The 17,085-nt window shown below is 33.5% G+C and overlaps 1 protein-coding gene across 3 annotated transcripts in view; it reads left to right on the top strand.

The window, feature by feature from the left end:
* LOC143917103 (cilia- and flagella-associated protein 298) overlaps positions 1-17,085 on the top strand; it is a 102,802-nt gene that overhangs the window by 61,750 nt on the left and 23,967 nt on the right. For 2 of the 3 annotated variants that reach the window (XM_077438498.1, XM_077438499.1), the window contains exon 1: positions 8,566-8,753. The exons of the other annotated variant lie outside the window; for it this stretch is intronic. The gene's annotated coding sequence lies outside the window, so the exon portion shown is untranslated. Of the gene's footprint in view, positions 1-8,565; positions 8,754-17,085 lie in introns of those variants that run through there. 3 annotated transcript variants of the gene reach the window in all.

Here is a 17,085-nt window from a genome sequence, read left to right as displayed (position 1 = left end):
ATTTAGTAATAATAAAAAGTATTTAAAAATCAGATGGGTGAATTTTTAGTTTAAAAAAATGAGTATCTGAACCAATTCATTAATCTTAAAATACACCTCTTCACAAATATCATATATAATAATATGATTTTAAATAGAAAACTAGAATGCAAACAAATATTCATCTTTATATATCTACCTACTATTGTTGTGTGATTTTATCAATATGTTTTCAAGAATATCTTGTTTCATTATATTTATTGCTTAATCATATTCATTATATTTAATTTAATTTATTTTACTTTATTTAAATCATATTCATCATATTTAATTTATGGAACGAAATTTATTATGTTATTCTCCGAAAGATCCAAGATTTTCCATCATACTAAGCAAGTTCAATCTAATTAAACGATAACCCCTACAAAAATAGATAGCCTTATAAAACTGCGTCATTTAAATTCGCCATAATAAAAACAATTCGCTTATCAAGCCATAACACAAATATTTGCATTACGTTTCATATAATTGGGTTCGGTTCTCAATTTTTATTTTTTGCTAGGTCGCTAGTGAGTAAGTTGGTGGCATTCCTCTATGTCATGACTCTCTCGGAATAAATTTTTCTACGCACGTATTTAGAATTCATGACGGCTCGTCGTATATTTATGCGAAACATTATGGCCGCATATTATGACGGTCATAAGAGATTTGCGTCCAACCCCTAATGTCATGATCTATGCGAGTTCAATGACCATCCTAGATATCAATTAATTGGGCTAATGTTGTGTATATTCCATTTTTATATACATATATACATACGCACATGTGTAGTCATAGAAGTTTCCACTTGCGTAATTCTTTAATGTACAGTAACGTTTTGGAGTATTTCCGTTCCGCAATCTTTTCGACTGTAATATACTAATTTAAAAAAAAAATTTAATCAATCACATATTACAATATAACCGATATCATACAATAAAATCAACTTATTCTTTTTTTCCTTACTTAGACCACTGTCACAATCATGGGCACATATTTATGTATGTACATATTGGAATCCCGAAATAAATAAACGTCGTTTACTTGATGAAGTAAAAAAGTATTTATTTAGATGTATTTTATTTTAAAAGTATTTTAAATGTGAAACATATTAATTATGTAAAAAAAATCAGAAAAAAGTCGTTCGGAAAGAAAAAGTAAGTATTTTTAGTCAACATCAAAATCGATTCGTGTTTTATTTTATTCTTACTTAACCCTTTTCCCTTGACAGCTTTTGCGGTACTTTTGATAGTGAATTTGTAAATCCAGTTTTCGACCATAAATATATGTAGATATATATTGTAAAATTTATTCAAGTGACCAAATACATATGTCAATTGATACCTATATGTTTATAATTATTAGTTTTTTTATAGTGATTAATGCATGAGGTATTTTGTCTACACAGTGACACGCCATTCTCCCTACTGGCATTTTACGCATGACTTCCATAGCGGTCATCCGTTGGCAAAGGGTTCATTTTACAATATATACGTACAATGATACCTTTACCACCAAATTTACAATGCTTACATATTAAGTCTGGCGTTCAAAACCCTCCTGCAAAACCAACAGTTCTAGTACATTTTTGTCGATGAACAGTCCTTCAATATCAAATTAAACGAAAAAAGCTTTTTTTCTTATAGTTTTGTTTTGGCGCGCATTTGTCGGGGTATTGGCGCGCATTTGTCTGGGTACCACTATAAACGTTCTAGTCTTGCGCGCTTACGTCGGCGCGATTATGTCGGGGTTCCGTAAAAATTATATATTCATATGATATGTATATAAATTTGAGATTACATAAATATATACATACAGGTCTGGCGAAAGGGGGTGTACATGCAAATACCCTGGGCCCAGGATCCAGAAGGACCCGGTCGAAATATTAGCTAAAATATATTATTTTATAATATATACATATCTACTGGTGGTGTCACCCTAATGATTTCCATGGGTTTCCGGGAACCCGTTATTAATAATCAAAAGTTTCCAGAAACCCCTTGTTAGAAATCTAAAAAGTCATATAGTTTTTGTCAAATTGTTATGTAATCGACTTCGAAAATTTCGCAGTCGATTTCATGGCAGGTAAAGAGAAGACCTAATTATTGATAGCATTTTAATTAATTTATTTATACACATAAAGTTCACTTTTTAACGAGTGCACAAGTTCGTTCACCCAGGCTACTAGTTGGTATATAATATTATAAGTTTCAAAATATCACCCTAATTTGAATTCGTAAATGAAAATATTGTATATAAAATTATGTCAAATATATTTTTGTTAATTATAATTGATTTTAATTTAAATACGCACAACCTTCCAAACATCATACATATTTCATAAATATTTTTACTAGGTTGGATCAAACTTTTTTCAGAGGGTCCACTGCTGCAAAATTGCATCGGGGCCCGGATTTTCTCTCGGCAACCAGACAAATTTGCAAACTTTGATAGGAAATGATCAACCAAGGAGTCACAAATATCCAGACCTGACTTGCAGCACTGCAGAAATACTTCATCTTACAAAGTATGATTCTTTTCAATCGATATCTAGTCAGGACTAGAACCCGGAACCTCTCAGTCGTTAAGAACATAAACCATTTTTACTGGTGTCCTTTAAGATTTCATCCAGTAGTATGCATATATATGTTTATTGTATATTGAAAAGTATAGGTATATTGAAAAATATTAGTATATAAATATATAAATATATACATACATTTAAAAATAAATGTAAGTTTGTTGTCTCCTATACAAATTCGAAATTTTCCACTAAGCGTTACCCAATCTGGTATTCTATTAAACAAAATGTGGTTGTCTGCTATGCAACTGCACAGTTTTATTTTAGAATTACGATTTTTTTATACTCACAGCAACTTACCTTAGAACGTATCATATATGTACATACATATATGTATAAAAAATATATCTTACCTTTGGAAAGTTCAGATTTCTGTGTGATCGTAAAATTTTATTTACGTGTTTTCGTACAAAACGTAACGTTGCCTATACATTATATAGGTATATCTTTCACTGTTGTATGAGCGTATTTATAATGCTTCATTTACATCGAAAGACAGTATCATTTTGAGGTAAAATTTTTATTAATTTGTACTATTTCTCGATATGTGTACAATTGCTTGCGTCAGCTTTGCTGAAACGAATGCTGCACTTCACTTACAGTTTACATCTGCAGGTCTGATCAATACATTTTTATATGTGTGTTCGTCTTATTTTATTTTAATTTGTCATAAAACTGCAGGTTTTATGATCAATAATACTTTTGAATAGTGAATTAAATTTATGCAGCTGAGTGTGTTACGAAACGTTGCAACCCCCACTCTTACTTTGTATGTCGATTATGCCTATGAAAGTTTTACTCCTTTAGTGTAAAATATATGGCAGATTCGATCGGCAGACATACTGTTAAGATAGCTCAATTCTAGCATACTGTTGCGTAGGGGTGGGTGGAGGATCCAAGTAAAAGGCCAACAGTCGTTTCACAGCATTTATTGATGATTAAGGAGATACACGCACTGTCAGTGCTCAGTCCAGAATGACATGATATCGCCTAAGTATCGCCTTATAAGGGATAGATCTCTCAGGACATCTTCGACGTCTAATTTGTTTACCTATTGTTATGGTCACGTACGGATATGTCTTCCCACGACATTCGCTCCCGCGAAACAGGTCAATTCTGGGAAGTGCAATCATTGTTTAGCTTTCATGCACTTAGCTTGTCGCTAATCCTTAAAACCACTTACACCGGTCACACGGTCTCTCAGGACGCTACCCGGCCTAATCCGATCGCAATTACTCGGCGGCTCTTTTTAGTATACGTAACAATACTTATTAGTATTAGTATTTTCTTTGCTCAAATTTGAAACCAACTAAATTTATTACAACTATCATTATCTCGAAGAGTTTTTACTTACTTATTCACATGTGTACATTCTTAGTCCTTCTAGTTATACATACATATATCAAAATCCTCTTACTCTATACATCACTCGTAAAACCTCTGTCTGGACTTATTACTTTCGGTTTCACGACCTAACCCTAGGTATGCGCGAATCTGACAAGATGTACTGTGCGTGATGGGCTTTTAAATTTTTGCGCATTGCCGGAACATTTCCCTTTTAGCAGGTGATTTCTCTTTCCAGGTGCCAGCGTTGTACTGAGGAAAATTTATAAATGGATACAAATAGCTTGAATCTGTAACAAATCACTGCAGTAACTCGGTAGATAGAACGAAAGCTTTATGAATCGGGGCTTGACGGTTCAAATCCTAATGATATTTGGCAAAAATATTTGAACAGTATTTTTTAAATAGCCATGGTGGCTTACAGGTTGCCCCAAGGCGATACTTATGGTCAAAGTTGAACATATGTACTATAGAGGTGTCAAATAGGTGGCCAATTAAGTAAGGAACCGTTTTAACAATGACGTCAATGAGCGGCGTGAACTAGTGGTTAGCATATTATGCTTTCGAGCAGAGTGGTCACGTTTTCGAGTCCCACTAGAGTCCCGCTGCTGGCTAAACCTTGGTTTGTGACTCCAGGTCGATCGTTTATTATCAGAGTTTGCCAATTTTTCCTATTTTCATTGAAATAGTTCCTGCAAAAATTGGCATCTCTCTTGCTAATCTATTCTAACAGTCGCGAATTTCGTCGAGACGTCAAATACCAAAATCGAAATGAGCATGCAACCGCGTCGTTTGCAGCGATTTGTACCAAACCCCCTTCAGAAGACACTTCGTACCCCTTCCTAGTTCTGAAACAATTACCTTTGTTAATATTCTTCTTATCTTAATGCATAAAGATAAGTGCTTACTAATTTATCCACTATGTAAATCTACAGCTTTCAATTTAAATCACCAAATTTGGCATAGTGTCTTATGACTAAAGGGCGGATAGGAAGCGTGCTTTTTCCAAGAATCGGGGCGTTTTGGGTCTATTTACAAAGCTAGAGTGCAAAAAAAGAAGGCTCGGTGAACTTTTAACAAAACACGATGAACAATTAATAATGAACGGCACGCTTCCGGTCCGCTCACTACTTATGACCAGAGATAGGCGTGGAAGCGTGCTTTTTCCAGGAAACAGGGCGTTTTGGGTCTATTTTCCAGGAAACAGGGCAAACTACAAAGCTAGAGACAAAAAAAGGTTCACCATAAAAATGAACAATGCACGGCGAACAATGAACAATGAACTGGAGACTGCTTATAACTAGACTGCGGATAGAGACAGTGCTCTATTTACAAAGCTAGAGTACAAAAAAAAGGTTGGGCGAACCTTTTACAACAATTGAACAATATAATTTACAACAATTGAACAATAAACAGCTCGCCGCTCATTGTTCAATTGTTGTAAATGCTTTGTAAAAAAGTTTCGGCAAACCTTTAACAATCCATTTACAACATTTGAACAATGAATGGCACGCTGGTTATCCGGGCTTTACTTATAACTAGTCACCGGACCCAGAAGGTGCCGCGTATTGTTCAAAGGTTGTAACCAGCAGCGTGGTCTAGTGGTGAATGTTGAATTATTTCGTACTTGATGTTACGAGTTCGAATCCCCGCTAAGTCTCGCTGTTGGCCAGACCTTGATTTGTCTAGGTCGATAGTTTCTTAGCAGAATTTGCCAATTTTTCTGATTTTCATTGAAACGATTCCTGTAAAATTGGCGTTTCCTTCCCAATTTTCTGTTGCGAACCTTTAGTTATTGTTATATCTTAGGTTTCGCCATATTGCTTACCATAGATGTCTCTGTGGTTGTTTATCGAATATAAAATTCGTATTGTTACATGAAAGTTATTCATCGTTATTTATCGTATTAATACGATGTTTGTAATATATGTATACTGACCATAGATGTCAGATATTTAGATTTACATGTATCTATGTAATAATTATGTGGACCAGGAAGGCGCATTTGGGGTTTACCTGTTAAGCCTTCCTGGTATATTTGTATATATGCATGTGAAAATATGTATGTAAAATAAAAAAATAAAATAAAATAACATCCATTGTTCCAAGATTTACAACAATGGATAGCACTGTGACTATCTTACCTCTACGTATAACACCGCAACTTACGTAAACTTAATAGACAACATTTTTTTTAGAGCTATATCATTTCTGAGCAAATGAGCTAGTACTTAAGATGTACTGGAATGAAAATTCATACGGCGAATTTCCATATAATCTATTCGCTCGTCCACGTCTTAATCCCCGTTTAGAGTCACCGCAAGCGGCTATGAAAGTGTTAACGACAGCTAACAGATTATACAGAGCTCGTTAAGACGACAATTTGAGGGTACGTCGAGTGGCAAGTCTCAGCCTACCTCGAGGGTCACACTGGTCATCGTCAGTTGCGTCGAACTACCGTGGGTGGGGGGGGAGGGGGATAGGATGGGGGCGCGATGGGGGCGCACGGGGGCGTAGGGGCCAGGGGGTGGTCGCGCGCGCGCTGTATCGACCGCCGGCACCCCTCCACCCCCTACGTCTCCCCCAGCCGGAGCCACTCGCCCCGTTGGCCCCGGCGAGGCGCGACGTCCGCGCCCCCGAGACATGAGCCCCACCGGATAGACCTGCCCGCGCCCCCAGCGCAAAACCTGGGCCTCCGCCCCCCACCCATCCACTGCCTACACCCCGCACAGGTAATTATCAAACCGAAATTTTTCACCCCAGATTTATAAAATCAACCCCTGCCATTCTCATACCCGTCACCCCCTTCCCCCCCGCGATGTACGAGCAATGTAACAAATACGCACATTGTGTCCAACAAGGACATTTCCAGAAACTTTTCGAATTTATTAAAACGTTAAAACGTGTTTACATAAGCGAATTCGACGACTGATTGTTTACACCGAACGATGTTCTGCATTGGCGGGCAGTTTGGTTGTAAGGAGGTGACAAAGGTTGCTCATTTTTAAAACAGCCATAATATAAATAATAATTATAAAAAATACAGTCGAAGATAAATAAACTTATTTTACCGTTATATTATATTTATATTTAAAACTGCGTTTGTATTAATTTTTGATTTGAAATTAATATAAAAAATATATTTGTATTTTTTGAAATGAACAATAATTTTATGTATTTTTACGGCATTTTTTACATTGTCGCATAGCTTTAACGCAAATCTGCGAATTGACTGTACGTCACAAGGCTAACCAATTATTACTGTCACAAAGCTTCATTCCTAAAATTAACATATAAAAGATTTGGATTTTTTAGTATTTTTAAAGGCGATGAAAATGTCCTTGCACGAATTCCGTAGTTCTTAGTCACAACGCTACATTTCAATTAAGAAAAAAAAATTTCATTGTAATTCTGTATTTCCCGAACATACATACATACATACATAGGTTGATGATTTCAAATTAGTATACTTTTAAAACCATATAATAGATAGATAGTTTGATATTTTAGTACAATTTTCCGAGTATCCGTTTGATCGATACTAAATAGAATTGATTACAACTGTATCAAAAATGTCATTTTTCAATACTTCAGTATGAAATCCTTACATAAATTGCGACAAGAAAAACATACACACATTTCCTTTCAACATACAAGCTAAAAATTTCATCATCACAATTACGTCAACTCACTTCAAGTCGAAACTCAATTACATCTAGACCAGTGAATCACAGCTCGGTCCGCGGGCCGCATGCGGTCCGAAATGAGATGTATTGCGGCCCAAAATGATTTACTTCATCACCAAGAGTTTCATTACATTTGAAAAATATCTATGTCAAAATCCAATAAAAAATCTATACTCGCTGGATATTCTACATACATTGAAATCTATATAATTTTAGAATGGTTATTACCAAAAATATAATATTTTATGAAAAAATTTCACCTGCGGCGCAATGAAAAAGTATTTAAGTAGATTTTGACATATAAATAATATGAATATTAAAGGTATCAAAATAAAAAATTTGGGCGTGTGCCTTTTTTATATTAGTTATATAACATATCAAAAAGGGGAATATTATATTTTCAAGATTCTACAATAAGTCCCCCTCCATAAAAAGATCCAGGATTATTGTTTTGCCAAACCTTGGAGGAGCATTATAAGTGGAATAGCCTAGAGACTTTCTCCATCTAAACTCTGCCTGAATATAATTATTTTTCAATAATTTTGCGCACTGCAAACAAATAAAAAATAGATAAACTTTCTCATCAGTCAAAAAGGCTGTGCATCGCTGATCTAGACAAATTCCACCTCAGAATAATAAGTTCTTGTATTCGCGCACTTAACATAATTACTCTCAACGTAATTGCAAAACTGTCTAGCTTCTTCAATGAGTACTTACACCCTTACGTATAATTTTGCGACTGTAATAAATTACATCGTAATGGTCTATACACAAATTAGTACCACGCAAATTATAACCATTATATCGTATATACCCGAATTTTATTTTTTATTTCTTTGCAATTATATGTACATATATATTATTTGTTTTAACCGTTTTGAGAAGCGCTGCCGCCTGATAAGTACACATAATATATTACATTAGCTATGCAAAAGTGAGGTTCGTGCTTTATTCACCAACTGGCCGGTATTCCGCGTGCGCTTTTCCTCTGCCACTTTTCCGCGTGTATAAGTGGTATACATACATACAAAAGTGGGAAAACGCAACACGTAACCCTTCGCGATAGCGCGCGCGCAAAAGCGTCACGCGCCAAATTTGCCATTGTTAAGTGTCGCCCTTTGTTTGTAAGTAGTCGATTTTTTTACTTTGTTCTCACTCCCCATACTTGGGTACAGAAGTCTAACTGAAAATCGATTCATATATGTACACCTATTTTATCTAATGAAGTCTATAAAGTATTTTTTTTTCATATTTGCCGTAGTGCAGATATGAATTCCAAGTCCTAAGCTTGTGCTTGCAACAATCAACAAATTCAAACTAGATGAATTCGCGATAGGGAGAGGGATGCCAATTTTATTGGAACCGTTAGATAAATTGGAAAAATCTAGCAGGAGACGGTCGATCTGGGTTTAATAGCCGTTCAGATTTTATGTATATATATATATATATATATATATATATATATATATATATATATATATATATATATATATATATATATATATATTTTATTGTGGCACTTGTGCAGTTGTGAATCAGGGTCAATGGAAAACTCATTAATGATGTGATATGATTTTTGATGTTTCGTCGGTTTCCTTATATATAATTTAATGTCTCTTTGTCTGTCTGTCTGTCTGTCTCGTATATGTAGACTCCTAAGCCACTCAACTAATTACGATAGAACTTTAGGGATTTGTTGTATGCATTTCCGGGAAGCTTACTGTGAAAAAAAAACGGGAAAAAACCTCTTAATAATAATATTCGTAATTACGATTTTACCGACGCGAAAGTTTGAAGCGCCATTGTGTATTCAAGGAAATGTGTTCGTTGGTAACCACGTTATCAGTTAGTTTATGGCGACACGGCTTTGAAGAGACATGATTTGAGCTACAACCATCACTTGAAACGGGAACGCAACAGGAAAGGGAACGAGAACGGGAATTGCATGCGTTATTGTGGCATTGCAATGCATGCCGGGTTCAGGTAGTGTATTATACAATACACCTCATGTACATATTTATTGCATATACCCAGCAACCTGAACTAGTGGTTAGCATAGTTCCTGTAAAAATTGGTTCCTGTAAAAATGGTTCCTGTAAAAATTGGCATCTCCTTTCCTATCTCTCATGCTAATATCAAGCTATTCAGCGTCTTGAGGTTCGTCAATTTGATTATAAAATGCTGCAAAAATTTCTCCATATATGATACTGTGGATATTTGTATGAATTCGCATTGTATATAATGCTTATGCAGATTGTATTGATTGATTGTATCTGTTTAAGTGCACTCGTCGCTTTGGAGCGATCTGTAAAGACGAGTGTTCATGTTTTATAAAATAAAATTCGCGGGGCTGGCTGTCAGATTGACGCGATGACAGTTGGATCAGTAATAGAATTACATCATAACCCAAAGTACTTTTCATATCTATGGTTGTACTTCAGACGTATCAGAGTTTAACAATTTTTCTAATTTTTATTGAAACGGTTCTGTAAAATTAGTATCTTCTTTCCTATCCCTCTTGCAAATCTCAAGTTATTCAGTGTCTTGAAGTTCGCCGATTTGTATAATAAAATGCTGCAAAAATGTGTCCATAGATGTCAATGTCGATGATGTTTGTATGAATTCGCATTGTATAAAATGCTTGTATTGTTTGTATTATTGTATTGTATCTGTATTAGTAGTACACTAGTCGCTTTGGAGCGATATGTAAAGGCAAGTGTACATGTTCGATTGAAAAAATATAGATATAATTTTTTTTAAATAGTATGATTTACAAAAAAAATCTGTGGTTGATGTTTTTATGAATTCACATGGTATAAATGTTTCCATTGACCATTGTTTCCATTACAAATTCGATTGAATAAAATAAATTTAAAACTTGCTAAAAATATTTTATTATTTTTGCTTTAACATTTAAATGTTTTTGATAGCTTTATAGAAAGGAACCTACCCATTAGATTGATATATGTATGTATGTATTTATTTTTAGAAACCTTTTGAGATTGAGCTTGACTTTTATCCACGCTGTCTTTTTTTTCTACCTGAAATTCTGTTTCCGTTCATACGTTTTAAACGATTTATCTGCCGTAAGGATAATCTACGATAGTTGTATAGCATCTAGCTTTTTTACCACGAAAAATATTTTTTTGTACAAATTTTTCGCACTGGCGAATTCTTTCAGATTTTGTTGTGAACCGAAAACCTTTTGATAATAGACATGTTCCTAATGTTTCTTACTTATTTTGCTTTAAAAGTAAACTTAACTTGTACGAAAATTTGGAGAAATTTGATAATCCCAAACGCGTGACGATTGCTAATCCTCTTTTCCGCACGTGACGATATCCAAACGAGAGATTTTGTCAACGTTTCTATAAAAGCATTTTCTCAGAAGAGATCATTGTTTTTCCTTTTATTTTTTTTTATTATTATTATTTTTAATTTATATTTACCATGGTGCCATTAGTGGTCAACAAACTATGGCCAAATTTGAAAGTTATTATTATAAATTCGAAATTATCTTCAAATAATGGTGACAAATGAGGATAGTTTGCTAATTTGTTTGGAACCATTTCAACAATGAAATCAGACAAATTGGTAAACTCTGTAAGGAAGCGATTGACCTAGTGGTTTTTAACCGGGGATGCGCACACCCCATGGGGTGCGAGAAGGCATATCAGGGGGTGCGGGAGGCGTTTCTAACAATATAAATTTAGTTTTGTGATATTTGAAAACTCTTTAAATATTCGATGACATCGGTCAATTTTTTTCGTGACGAAAGCGCTTGGGTTATATTGAGCTATAACTAAAATAATATAATTATGGCAGGATATCGCGTCAAGCCCTCTCCTCATTTATCGCAAATAATAACGTCAGTTTTCTCAGAATTTGCACACCGTCGTCTCCACTGGTATACTGTTTACAATTCTTTTTGCGACAGCGGCAGATAGCAAAAAATTATAGATAGATAGATAGAAAGCAAAAAAACTTCTTGAGACTAGCATGTGTACACACACGAAAGTTGGATTTCAAACGTTGTCTATCATTTTAAAGCAGAAACAAATACATACTTAATTGTTCAGTGATTAAAGCTCGAATAGGATATAATGATCACACAAACGTAAGAATTTTCATTCTTTATAATTATTATTTTATTGACCGTAGTAAACCCCGCCATGTCAAAAAAAAAGCCAATGGAAAAACGACTATGTTGGTTACGGATTCACTTGTATGTACAATCCGTAACCAGCCTCAATGCATTTTATGTTCCAAGATGTTTTCGAACTTCAATCTTAAGCCATCAAAGTTGTAAGAACATTTCAATAAGGTGCGTGATGGTGCAGGTCATAGTCTGAACATTTTGAAGTCAAAGAAGGCTCGATTTGATGCCAGTGGTACAATCACAAAATTTTGTGGCGCAACAATTCAAAAGCCCTTGTTAAAAGTGTCCTATCAAATGACCTATCAAGTGACATAGTGAAAAAAAAACTTGCAATAAATGTATTTTTCTAAATTAAAGATTCCAAAACTCATTTTTCAAGGGGGTGCGGGAACATATTTTCAGATTCAAAAGGTTAAGAACCACTGATCTAGAGTAACAAACATACATACATATATCCAAGTTCTGGTCATCAACATCGGGTCAGGGATTCCATGACCCCTCAGTTGATAGCATTATATACCAACCATTGAGCCAAGTTGCAAGGTATTATATCTACTTTGTAGATTGTTAGATACATCCTTATAGCATGTTCTTCATATGCGGTTGAACCAAATCAATAGTGACTGATTTCTCGTTTTAACCAAAACCGTCTTCGTATTAAAAAATGTACTTCGAATATATACATAAAAAAAAAATCATAAATATATACCACTCCATCAATACTTTTCAATTATACTTCATACATAGACTATTCCACAAACTCTCACTAATTTATTAAATCTAATAATAGCCTTTCTTTCGATTTTCCAATTAAAAGCGAAACGTATCAAATATCACGAAACAAAGTTCAACACCAATTTGATATATTATTCTACAATTACAGTTGAAAATACAAGTGTAACATACATACATACATACATGTTACGAAGAGTACCTTAGTACCGTTTGAAAAAATCAATTTCTATCGATTCGTTTCTCAAGGCGAAGGAAATCGCTCGAAAAGTCGACACGATATTCATATTTTCAATAAAATTTATTATATTTTACACATACATATACATATACATGTGCATCGTGTAGTGAACGTGTTTCATTACAGTGCGGTTTTCTTCGCCTTTAGCTTTTGTACGTGGAAAATGTATTGCTTTTGATACACTCGATAGATAAGAGTCTATGGCGAGCACAATCAGATCAAAACGTCAAATAGACAGACTCTGTAGGTGCGCTGATTCTAGATTGAATTGGCGTATACAGAAAAATACGCGATTGCCTTCGATCAGAAATATACCCTGGATATAGCTCAAAGTGTCAATAATAAAAATATTTTCTAATATATAAATAATGTACGTTGCGTGAGCAGTTGTGGTCTATATTAGCTAGCGCACTGCGCAAATGCACGATTTACATAACCTGAAGTTCATACTAAAAATCTTCGACTTATTTAGATCTACACTGTCTATTAATTTCAAATTAAGTATAGTAAGTCACTTAACCAGTATAACTTAACAAATAATTCTTAATATACAAGATATTTTTTTTACAATTGTTAGCCTTTTATATTATACAATCCCAATACATGTGTTTATTGCTTATAACCAGCAACGTGGACTAGTGGTTAGTATATTATGCTTTCGAGCAGAGTGATCACCGTTCGATTCCCACTAGTGGTTGCTAGCCAGACCTTGGTTTGTGACTTGGTAGGTCAATCGTTTCCTATCAGTTTGGCAATTTTTTTGATTTTCTATTAGCATATTCAGTAAAGTTGGCATCTCCTTTTCTATCTCTCTTGCAACTCTCAAGTTATTCAGCGTCTTGAGGTTCACCAATTTGTATAATAGTGAATCAAGCGTAATAACTTTTGACTTTTGGGCATTGATGAATAACAATGGCTTTTATCATAAAATTTTGATTTAAGTTTGACAGGCGTTCATTTGAAAGGGCTTCCGTGGAAAATAATGAATTGGTGTAATAATTCTGTCAAGGTCGAACAATGTCAGTGAGCGATGAGACATTTTAATATAGTTAAAATTTTAATTTCAATTCTCGCCCTTTTTAACAGTGGCTAATAAGAGCCATTTTTCTTCGTACCTGGTGGCATTAAATTATGCATATTTTTAAATGGGATTAATTACTTAAAAAAAGACTTGTCTGCTAAAAGAAAATTCGGTGAAGTTTTCCATATAGTGAGATAATAGATCAAGTTTATATCAACAAGCTTAAATTCGTTTATCATCGAATTTCATTATATTTTAGTATCTCAAAATTCATTCTTGAAGTTCACTGTAAGAAACAATGAAGATTTTCCATGAAAATATTTGCTTTGTAGATCAAATAGTACAAAAAACATCTTTTTCATACTTTTCACGCTTTTTTTAGCTATTATTTAAAGTTCGAAAATATATAGTTAGCTATTGTTCTAATCTAACCATTTATGTATATCTTTTATTGTATAAATAATCGTATCCACTCGATTATTAAGCGATATACAAATGGCAGAACATGAAAACTCGCTTAAAACATTATCGCGATAACTTCAAACATTTTCTGATTACATCGCACTTGTCCAAACATTTTCCCAAAATCTCATCATAATCCTGAACCCGAACAACCCGATCTCGAACTTAAACAGGGTTGCCAACCATTCTTTAAAAAGGTCAGTTTTTTGTATGCGGTCAATTAGGACATAAGCTGTCTTTTAGAATCGTGATTTCTGTCATACAAAGGGACTAATTTTCCTATACCAGGCTGTTTTTCAATTAAATATTGTATCATTGTGATGAACACTATAAATATCTACGGAAAACGTGTATGGTAATGACAAAACTTAATAATACCTAATATGATTGATACATTAACAGATATTACATTTGAATATTGTGATTTGAAATTTGATGACAATTTCAGTTATACAAAGCTTTCAACAAAAACGTTCATTCTAATATATTCATATTATATAATAATGTCCCCGGTTTTTTTGTGCATTTATATTTATACTAAAAGATAATTAAGGTCAACAATTCGCTTTGTTCAAAGCTACCAGCAAGAATAGCGAAACTTATAAATGCAACGATCTGTCAGACAATCGATTGGAAAATTTGCCGTAGCGACATACTATAAACAGTAGGTAGAACTTGAAGGTCTTTCAAGAACTTAAATATAAATTTTTCAATATAATATCAAGATGCATTTATCTAATATGGCGTAAAAATATCGTAGACAGCGACATTTACGACAGACAAATCGATTATTTTACTTTCCATTTTTACCATTGTCACATAGGTTGCCGCAAAGCAATACTTATGGCTAAACTTGTACATATAAATAAATTTTAAATTATATCCAATAAAACAGTGGTGAAAATACAGGGTAGTTGTCCAATTTTTGGGGAACTGTCTTAATAATTAAATCTGATAAATACAGAACCGATCGACTTCGAATCACAAATATCAAAATTTGACCAGCAGTTTCGCAAAAATACTTTTTAATCGAGGTCTAAACTGAAGCTTAAATCCGGGACCTCTCAAATGCTAGCGATATAGGCTAGCATTTGAGTAATAATCGTCTCTTATAATTACACTAATCACTAGGCATCGGATGGTTGTCGGGGCATTTGCAAATAACAATACACCGTTCTAATAGTGTTCATAGCAAGAGAGTAAAGAAAGCTTATAAAAAATGGTTTTAATACGAAATTAACAATATCAAAACCCTCTCCCTCGATCCCTATCCGATTTATACATATTAATCTCCCGAAAGATTTAAACTTTTATATTTGACCTGACTCCATTTTGGTTTAATACATCTACTATACTATGGCGTCACTTTAGTTTCAGCATTGCATTGCAGCTAGGCTTCTCAATATCGTTATTTTCGAAATAAATAATCGAATATCGAATAAAAATTGATGAAATATTCAAATATTCGAATAATATTTGTATTTTTTTTTCGACTTTTACCAGTATTGATTTATTTAAACAATTAGTGCAAAAAATTGTCAGTAAAATATTATTTAATTAAAATAATTATATTTAATTTAATTAATCATTAATTACTTTTATAATCGGCAAAAGTTTTTGCCGTATTTCTGAGAACATCAAAAGCAAATTTACAGTAGTTACCCTCGTTCGGTGATTACTGGTTACAAAGTACTAAAATCTCTATAACGGAACATCTGGCAACCGAAAAGTCCATCATACTAACGAGAACTTGAATGCCAAATATTGCGTATTCGCGATTTTAATGGCAAAAATTGTCTTTGTTACCACCGCAATGTGACTAATAATCCAATTACCATATGTACATATGTACGAGTGACTTTCGGTAAATATAAAAAAAATGCTTCTTCCAATGCAATCTAGGTATACTATTTACTTTTATTTGTAGATAAGACAAAATTTTCGAAACAAAATAAAGGCTCATGGAAAAAGACCATGGATTGTAGGAACGGCATTATCGGCACGGCACAATCGCTCGCGTATGGAAAAAACGTATAAAGAAAAAATGATTATGTATTTTCAAATTTCATTCTAAATAGTATAAATGAATGAATTTTACGAATATTCGATGGATTATTTGTATAACTGAAAATCGAATATTTAATTGAGAACCCTAATTGCAACGCTTTGTGATGCTGACGCCACCATCAAAACATGTCTCTATAACAGTGGTTCTCAAGTGCGGCCACTAGTGGATTTTACTGCGGCCACCAGCGACTTAGTAGTTTTTAAAAAAATTTAATATATTTTAAAAACTACAAAAAAGTAACTTAACAATAATATTATAGAAACCATGCTCATCATTGACAAACTAAAATTATAGCGAAAAGCCTTGTGACAGAAGTTGAAAATGACAATTTTTCAATTGTATCTTCTGTTAGTGATTTCATAGATAAGATGACAGAAAAAACTTCAAAATTAAAACTAAACTTAAAATAATGGAGTGTCTTAAATCTCTGAATCTGGAACTTGATAAAAGGTTCGAAGAATTGAATATTTTTAAAACTGGTTCTTTTGTATCTTTCCTTTTTATTATGATGACAAATGAAAACTTCATAGTACTACAAAATAGATTAAAATCATTTTCAGTATTGAGATTAATTAACTGGGCTAACGTAAAATATTCATTATTAGAAATTAGTCATGATCAAGTACTTAATTTTGGTCGGAAATATTCATTGACAATAAAACAAACCAATATAAAGATTTGGCAACAATTGCTTTATTAATATTGTCTATTTTTCCCACTACCGTATATTGCGAAAGATCATTCAGTGTAATGCAATTTATTAAAAACAAATT

This window comes from Arctopsyche grandis, chromosome 9 (genome assembly GCF_051622035.1).
Source record: "Arctopsyche grandis isolate Sample6627 chromosome 9, ASM5162203v2, whole genome shotgun sequence".
NCBI classification, from domain to species: domain Eukaryota; kingdom Metazoa; phylum Arthropoda; class Insecta; order Trichoptera; family Hydropsychidae; genus Arctopsyche; species Arctopsyche grandis.
The sequence above is the reverse complement of the archived record's forward strand: the minus strand, read 5'-3'. Positions and strand labels throughout refer to the sequence as shown.